Below are 7,939 nucleotides of genomic sequence, written 5' to 3' on the forward strand. Positions count from 1 at the left end.
ATCTTACTATGAAAAGTCAGCCAAACTCAACAATGTGTTTAGTGATACAATAAAAATTATGAATTACATAAAAACTAATGCATTCCATTTGAGAGTATTCTCTTTATGTGATAATATGGAAGCTGATCACAAACAACTGCAATGGTATACTAGGTACACTGGTTATCTAGGGGAAAGTTCTGCAGAGAATGTCTGCACATTGAAGAAACTCAAGAGTTACTAATAGAAAAGAAACATGTTTGGGCTCAGTTTTGTAAAGATATGTATTAGACAGCCAGACTTGCCTATTTTTCTGAAATATATTTGTCAAGTTAATAATCTTAATATTTCCAAACAAGGAAGCAACACACCATATTTTCCAGTAGTAGATGACTGAAAAGTCAAAATAAACATTAGAAGCATAAAAGGACAGTTTTCACAGATTATGTCATGTTTCATAATTTAACAACTATTATCCACACAGCAGGTAATTATTGCTCATCTGCTCAAAATGATTACCAAACACCTGATGGAACTGATAGAATGCTTAAAATTTTTATACTCCATCAAGATCCATGCATAGTATATATGGAATTTAGAAAGATGGTAACAATAACCCTGTATACAAGACAGCAAAAGAGACACTGATGTATAGAACAGTCTTTTGGACTCTGTGGGAGAGGGAGAGGGTGGGATGATTTGGGAGAATGGCATTGAAACATGTATAATATCATGTATGAAACGAGTCGCCAGTTCAGGTTCGATGCACGATACTGGATACTTGGGGCTGGAGCACTGGGACGACCCAGAGGGATGGTATGGGGAGGGAGGAGGGTTCAAGATGGGGAACACATGTATACCTGTGGCAGATTCATTTTGATATATGGCAAAACCAATACAATATTGTAAAGTTAAATAAAATAAAATTTTAAAAAAAAGACCCATGCATAGGAAATTCATGGAACCAGAAACCATTCATTGAAAGATAGTTTAAATTTATATTATTTTACAGGGCTTCCCTGGTGGCTCGGACGGTAAAGAATCTGTCTGCAATGCAGGAGACTTAGGTTTGATCCCTGGGTCAGGAAGATCTCCTGGAGGAGGAAATGGCAACCCACCCCAGTATTCTTGCCTGGGAAATCCCAAGGACAGAAGAGCCTGACAGGCTACAGTCCATGGGGTCATAATGAGTCAGACACGACTGAGCAAACAACACTTTCGCTTTTCACTTTTACAGGATAAATTGTTGGAACTGGCCACTAATGAAGAATTGACGGTGAATTTTTAAAATATTACATCACTTGCTTTGTTTTTAAAAAGCATTAAAAATGAATATCTTTAGACCTTCACTGGTGGCTCAGTGGGAAAGAATCCACCTACCAATGCAAGAGACATGGGTTCAATCCCGGTCCAGGAAGATCCCACAAGCCGCAGAGCAGTAACTAAGCCCATGTATCAAAACTGTTGAGCCTGTGCTCTAAAGCCCAGAGGGCATAACTACTGGCCCATGTGCTGCAGCTACTGAAGCCCACACGCCCCAGAGCCCGTGCTCCACAGCAGGAGAAGCCACCAGGGTGAGAAGCCCACACACACATCTACAGAGCAGCCCCACTCGCCCCAACTAGAGAGGGGCCCACCCAGCAATGAAGACCCAGCACAGCCAAAAATAAAATTAATTAATTAATTAACTCTTTTAAAAAGTATCTTCAGGTGGTGAAAGTGCTTTAAAACCTCTTCCCCTATTCCTATTAGCATACCTCTAGAAACTGGCTTTCTCTATTACGATGCTATTAAAACAAACATTAAGTTTGAGCAAGCTGTTCAACCTAGATGGGATAAAGTAGCAAGCAAGAAGCAAGTTGGTCACAGTAAAAACCTTTTAAATGGATATACATAGTGGAAATAAAATGTACATGTATAGGACGTTGAATATAGAGATTCACTATATCCTTCATAAATGTTTTAACACAATTGTAGGATACAGTAATAGCAATCTCTATATTAACCATCTATATACATTAATCATATACACATATGCTTTCAATAAACAACATATGTAGTTTTGGTAACTCTTTTTTTCTTTTTATTCTGTGTGATGTTTGTTCTGTTTATATTTACATAGACACATAGACCAATGGAAAAGACTAGAAAGCCCAGAAACAAATCAAGCAAACACAGTCAAATGATCTTGGGGACTTCCCTGATGGTCTAGGGGTTAAGACTTGCACTCCCAATTCAAGAGGTACAGGTTCGATTCCTGGTCAGGGAACTAAGATTCCACATGCCGCATGCGGTGGCCAAAAAAAAAAAAAAAAGTGATCTTTGACAAGGATGCCCAAGATTATACAATAGGGAGGAGATAATCTCTTCAACAAATAATGTTAAGAAAACTGGATATCTACAAGCAAAACAATGAAACTGGACCCTTAAACCATATACATACACACATACAAAATCTTCAAAATAGATTACAAAGACTTAAACTTAAAGCCTGAAACTATAAAATCTCTAGAAGGAAAAGCTTTATGATATTAGTCTTGGCAATAATTTCTTGGATATGACATCACAAGCTCAGGCAAAAATAGCAAAAAGAGACAAGTGTTCTGTTTATATTTATTTAAAAAACATTTAAATTTGTATTTGTTGATCCGGTTATATCTGTTGAACTACTTATTTTTAAAATAATCTTCTGATTTCAATGTTTTTTGTTCATTTTTAATACAATAATTTTCATCAAATTTTACAAAATTATGTGTATGATGATTTAGTAACTTAAGTTGGACCTTCCTCACAGATAGTTTGAAACTTTTTTAGAGTCTCTGTATAGACTCTGTAAATAAAGGGGCTTCCCTGATAGCTTAGTCGGTAAAGAATCCACCTGGATTGGGAAGATATCCTGGAGAAGGGATAGGCTACCCCACTGCAGTATTCTTGGGCCCCCCTGGTGGTTCAGCTGGTAAAGAATCCACCTGCCATGCGGGAGACCTGGGTTCAACCTCTGGGTTAGGAAGATCCCTGGAGAAGGGAAAGGCTACCCACTCCAGTATAATGCTTAAATTTAATCTCTAGAAGGAAACGCTTATGACATTAGTCTTGGCAATAATATCTTGGATATGACATCAAAAGCTTAGGCAAAAATAGCTTACAGACTCCAGGAGAAAAGATAGTGCTTCATCCTGTACTTTTCCTCAGTTTAAGTTTTAGGAGTAACCTTTGATTCTGAACATTTGCTGATGTTTATCTAGGATAATGGGGAAAGCAACATGGAGGAATTCTGAGAAAAAAAAGTGTGGTTTTACAAGGACCTACTGTGAAGCACATGGGCTTCCCCAGTGGCTCAGCGATAAAGAATCCTCCTGCAATGCAGGAGGTGCAGATTTGATCCCTGGGTCAGGAAGACCCCTGGAGTAGGAAACGGCAACCCACTCCAGTATTCTTGCCTGGAAAATCCCATAGACAGTGGATACAGTCCATGGGGTTGCAAAGAGTCAGACACAACTAGGCCCGTGCGCACACACACTATGCTGTACAGCTGAAACTAACACAACATTATTAATCAACTATATGCCAATATAAAATTAAAAGTTTTCAACAAGGTGGGGCGGGTTGGGGGGGAAACTGTTGGGACACGTGCACACAAAGTGTGGTTTTAGCAAAGTAACCACGGGTCCAGCAGGAAGTTTCCTGCTCTTTAGACTGTGCTGCCACCCTGTGGCCATTCTTCTCACGACCCCAAACTAGAAGATTCATCCTTTGCTACAGTGTGCTAAGTCGCTTCAGTGGTGTCCAACTCTTTGTGACTCTGTAGACCACAGCTCAGTCCACCAGGCTCCTCCATCCATGGGATGCTCCGTGCAAGAGTCGAGTCCAGTTCTTTGTGACCCTGTGGACTATCGCCTGCGAGGCTCCTCTGTCCATGGAATTCTCCAGGCAAGAATACTGGAATGGGTTGCCATTCCCTTCTCCAGGGGATCTTCCCAACCCAGGGACTGAACCAGGGTCTCCTGCATTGCAGACAGGTTCTTTACCATCTGAGCCACCAGGGAAACCCATATATGTGTATGTATAAATATGTACAAACATATATATGGGATATATATATATATCCCTTTCCTCTCAACCCTAACATTTCTCTCTTTCCAACTAATTCTATACTGAACTTCATTAAATCCACCGAATACGCCGCTCTTATTTATTTCAAGCTTACTCTTTTTCTTCAGTTTCTTTTTAAAGTAGTTTTAAGTAGTCTGTACTGCTATATGAATGTGGGCATTATTATTCAGTGTCAGCCAAACTGCAATGAAAGCAATGAATTAATTGGGCACAGTACATTCAAATAAAAGTAAAATATTTTAGCAATAAAATAGAGATTACTTTACTTCTTGCCATCCAAAGAAAATGTCACCTTATAAGCAGCAGCTAGCAACACATAAGCCATCTTGGATACATCCCAAACTAGGATGCCAGAATACAGATTAGAAACAAATCTTTGTTTACAACTAAACTAAGTAAAGTGTATTATTACATATATCAGTGTAGAAGAATTCAGCTTTTGTAAGCGTTTTCATCATAATTTCATATTACTTTATATAGATAACACATAGCATAATTCATCTGACTAAAGATGAAACATTGCAAGTTAACAAAGACAGAAGAAAGAAGTCTATCTGGGAATCTAGATGTTTCTACAACCCTCCTTCCTTCCTATAAATCTCAACTCAGCAATAATAATTGTGAGCAGAAACCCAATGATCAAGGATTTTGTTTCTCTGCGATTAAATTCAGTTTTAAAAGTCATTCTGTGCAATCTAAATGAAGTTTTGCAAAGTCAATCTCCTTTAGAGTTTTCCAAACAGGTATTTTAAAAACTGTAATTTAAAAATGGTGATTCATGCAAAAGAACAAAATTGGATACTTGTATCATCGTATTAACAAAAAATCAACTCAGAGTGGATTAAAGACTTATGTGTGAAAGCTTAAACTGTAAAACTACTAGAAGAAAACACAGGGGGAAAGCTTCTTGACATTAATCTTGGCTATAATTTTATGTTTGTGACACCAAAAGTGCAGGCATCAAAAATAAAAATAGACAAGTGGACCTGTATCAAACAGGTGCACAACAAAAGAAAAAGGGTAAAAAAAACAACCTACAGGACGGCAAGAAATATTTGCAAACAACATATCTGATAAGGGATTAATGTCCAAAATGTATACGGAACTTATACAACTTGACAGCAAAAACTAAAACAAAACATTCTGACTTAAAAAAAGGAGGGGGGGGCAAAAGACCTGAAGAGACTTTTCTCAAAAGACATACAAATGATCAACACGTATATGAAAAGGTGCTCAAGCATTATTCATCATCATGGAAATGCAAATCAAAACCACAGTGAGATATCACCTCACACCTGTTAGGATGGCTATCAAAATGGCAAAAGATAACAAGTGTTGATGAAAATGGGGAAAAGAGAAACATCATCTGCTGTTGGAGGGAATGCAATCTGATATAGCCATTATAAGAAGGCAGTACAGTGGTTCCTCAAAAAATTAAAAATAGAACTACCACATGATCCAGCAATCCCACCTCTGGATATTCATCCAAAAGTATCAGAGTCAGGATTTCAAAGCGATACCTGTACTCCCTTACATTCATTGCAGAATTATCATCACAACAGTGATGATATGGAAATAACCTAAATGTCCATCGGCAAATGAATGGTTAAAGAATGTGGTATATACATGCAATGGAATATTATTCAGCCTTTAAAAAGGAAACCCTGCCATCTGCCAGAACATGGATGAATCTGGAGGGCATTATGTTAAAAGAAATGAACCAAATACAGAAAGACAAACACTGCTTACACATGTGAGATGACTGATATGTTAATATTCTTTATTATGATTATTTCACAATGTACAAGAACATCAAAAGATCAAGTTATATATACTAAATATACACAATTTTATTTGTCAGTTACACCTCACTAGACCTGTCTTAAAAACTGACTGCCTAATTGGGATTGCCTATTTCTCAAATTACCCTAAAATGCAATTGATAAATATACTAGTGGATAGAGGCTCATTTTTACGGTAATATTTTTAAATGGAATATCATTTATTGAGACCAAATAAAAGGTAAACTTAGAGGATCAACTTTTGGTTTTATATTTACCAGTTCATTGAGTTAGGAGGTGAAAATAGAGGCAGGAAGTAGGGACACAAAGGCAAGACCAGTGGCCAATGATGTGGAAGGAATGGGATTCAATAGAGTGAACAAGCATCAACGAAAGAAACTCTCACTGAAAATTAGCTAGCTGAGGAGGTAATGAATACGCTTGAGACCCACAAAAGGCACAAAAATCAACATGAAATATTTAAGCTAGAAGGAGCTCTCAAGAGGAGGAGAAGGGAAAGGACTGTTGCTGTTGTGGAGACTGGAAGCTTGACCATAAAAAACAAAACTGGGTGGTGATGCTGCTGCAGGAAGTCTTCTGGGTGCTTCCATCATCCCTGACAGTTATTTTTAGCACAGTGTATACATACATATATTTTAACATAGTATACATGCCTTGGTCACCTAATATGAAGAACTGACTCACAGGGAAAGACCCTGATGCTGGGAAAGACTGAAGGCTGAAGAAGAAGGGAACAACTGAGGATGAGATGGTTGGATGGCATCACCGACTCAATGCACATGAGTTTGAGCAAACTCCAGGAGTTGGTGACAGACAGGGAAGCCTGGCGTGCTGCAGTCCATGGGGTCGCAAAGAGTCGGACATGACTGAGCGACTGAACTGATACATGCTTAAGGACTTCGGGTGGCAACTAATGGAAATACGTAACAGTGATCACCACGCAGTCCTTCAAGCGGGCTGAGGAAGAGGATTGTGAGAATAATGAGGGTGAGCACAGTGACTCATGACTGTCAACACATAAAGTGTCCTAGGAGACGGTGTGGAGATGGAGGGGGTGGAGGGGAAGCAAGGAGAGGGACGAGGTGCTCTTGCAGCTGATCAAGGGGCAAAGCTTGTCTTAACACTGGAGGCGACCACAAACGTATCAATAGCAAGAGTATCCCAGGGAATGTGTAAGAGAAGGGAAACTGCTAGCACGTAGTAACCCAGGTTTGACAGAAGTATAGAGCTCCTCCCTGCTCCAGGGGCAGCGGGGCTATTAGTAGAAAGCACCTCCCTTTGGGGAAGTCAAGTCTCTGCTCCCTTCGCAGGGGCCTCCCTCTCACAGAAGGCAGAGCCTCCCAAGGAGGGGCTCTGGCACCACCACAGGTAAAGAAACCAACAGACGTTGTCCACATCCCAAGACCGGCTCCTATTTTAGATCAGAACAAAGGCTCTGAGCTCAGAATTTGATGCTCACAGCCAGAAGGAGAAAAAAACCCAGCATGTTCACTTAAACAGTAAGATATTACGCTTTTATCCAGAATGGAATATGCATTCATGTATATTTTCATCTTCGGAACAGGTGGTTTGAAATGCAAATAAAGTAATAAATGTCAGAGCCGTATCCTAGCAGTAGCTACTTTGCAAACGTTACCATGGCACCAATTCAACAGTGTTTTTAGACGCAGCCACACCTCGGCAAGGTCTTTCTAACTCGGGACAGCCAAGTTCAAAGGAACTAACGGACGCAAACTGCAAAAAGGGTTCCGAACCGATACAGGAGGTGAATCTTAACAACACGGTTGGCCTCTGAAACGACTACTTGAAACAGGGCATGAGACTTGAAGGGGGAAAGAGAGGAAATGGACCAACTCCTAGAACACCTGGAATGTGATCCGAGCGTGGAGACAAAATGATGGTAATTATAACTGCTAACACTTGTTTTTAGCTGCTAACAGATTGCGCACAGATTGGGAAGGGCAGACTCCATTTTCCAACTACTCCAGTGCAAACTGTGCTTTACCAGTACTCACGAAATCCTGGCTCAGTGAAGGGAAAGCAGA

At 39.6% G+C, this 7,939-nt stretch overlaps 1 protein-coding gene across 1 annotated transcript in view; it reads left to right on the top strand.

Annotated features, from left to right (window-relative positions):
• The first annotated feature begins 7,599 nt into the window (after positions 1-7,599).
• The window catches only part of APOBEC4 (apolipoprotein B mRNA editing enzyme, catalytic polypeptide-like 4 (putative)), a 7,558-nt gene continuing 7,218 nt past the window's right edge, over positions 7,600-7,939 (top strand). Inside the window, exon 1 of the mRNA XM_010853095.1 lies at positions 7,600-7,794. The gene's annotated coding sequence lies outside the window, so the exon portion shown is untranslated. The remainder of the gene's footprint in view (positions 7,795-7,939) is intronic.

Source organism: Bison bison, unplaced genomic scaffold (genome assembly GCF_000754665.1).
Source record: "Bison bison bison isolate TAMUID 2011002044 unplaced genomic scaffold, Bison_UMD1.0 scf7180017864322, whole genome shotgun sequence".
In the NCBI taxonomy this organism is placed as follows: Eukaryota; Metazoa; Chordata; class Mammalia; order Artiodactyla; family Bovidae; genus Bison; species Bison bison.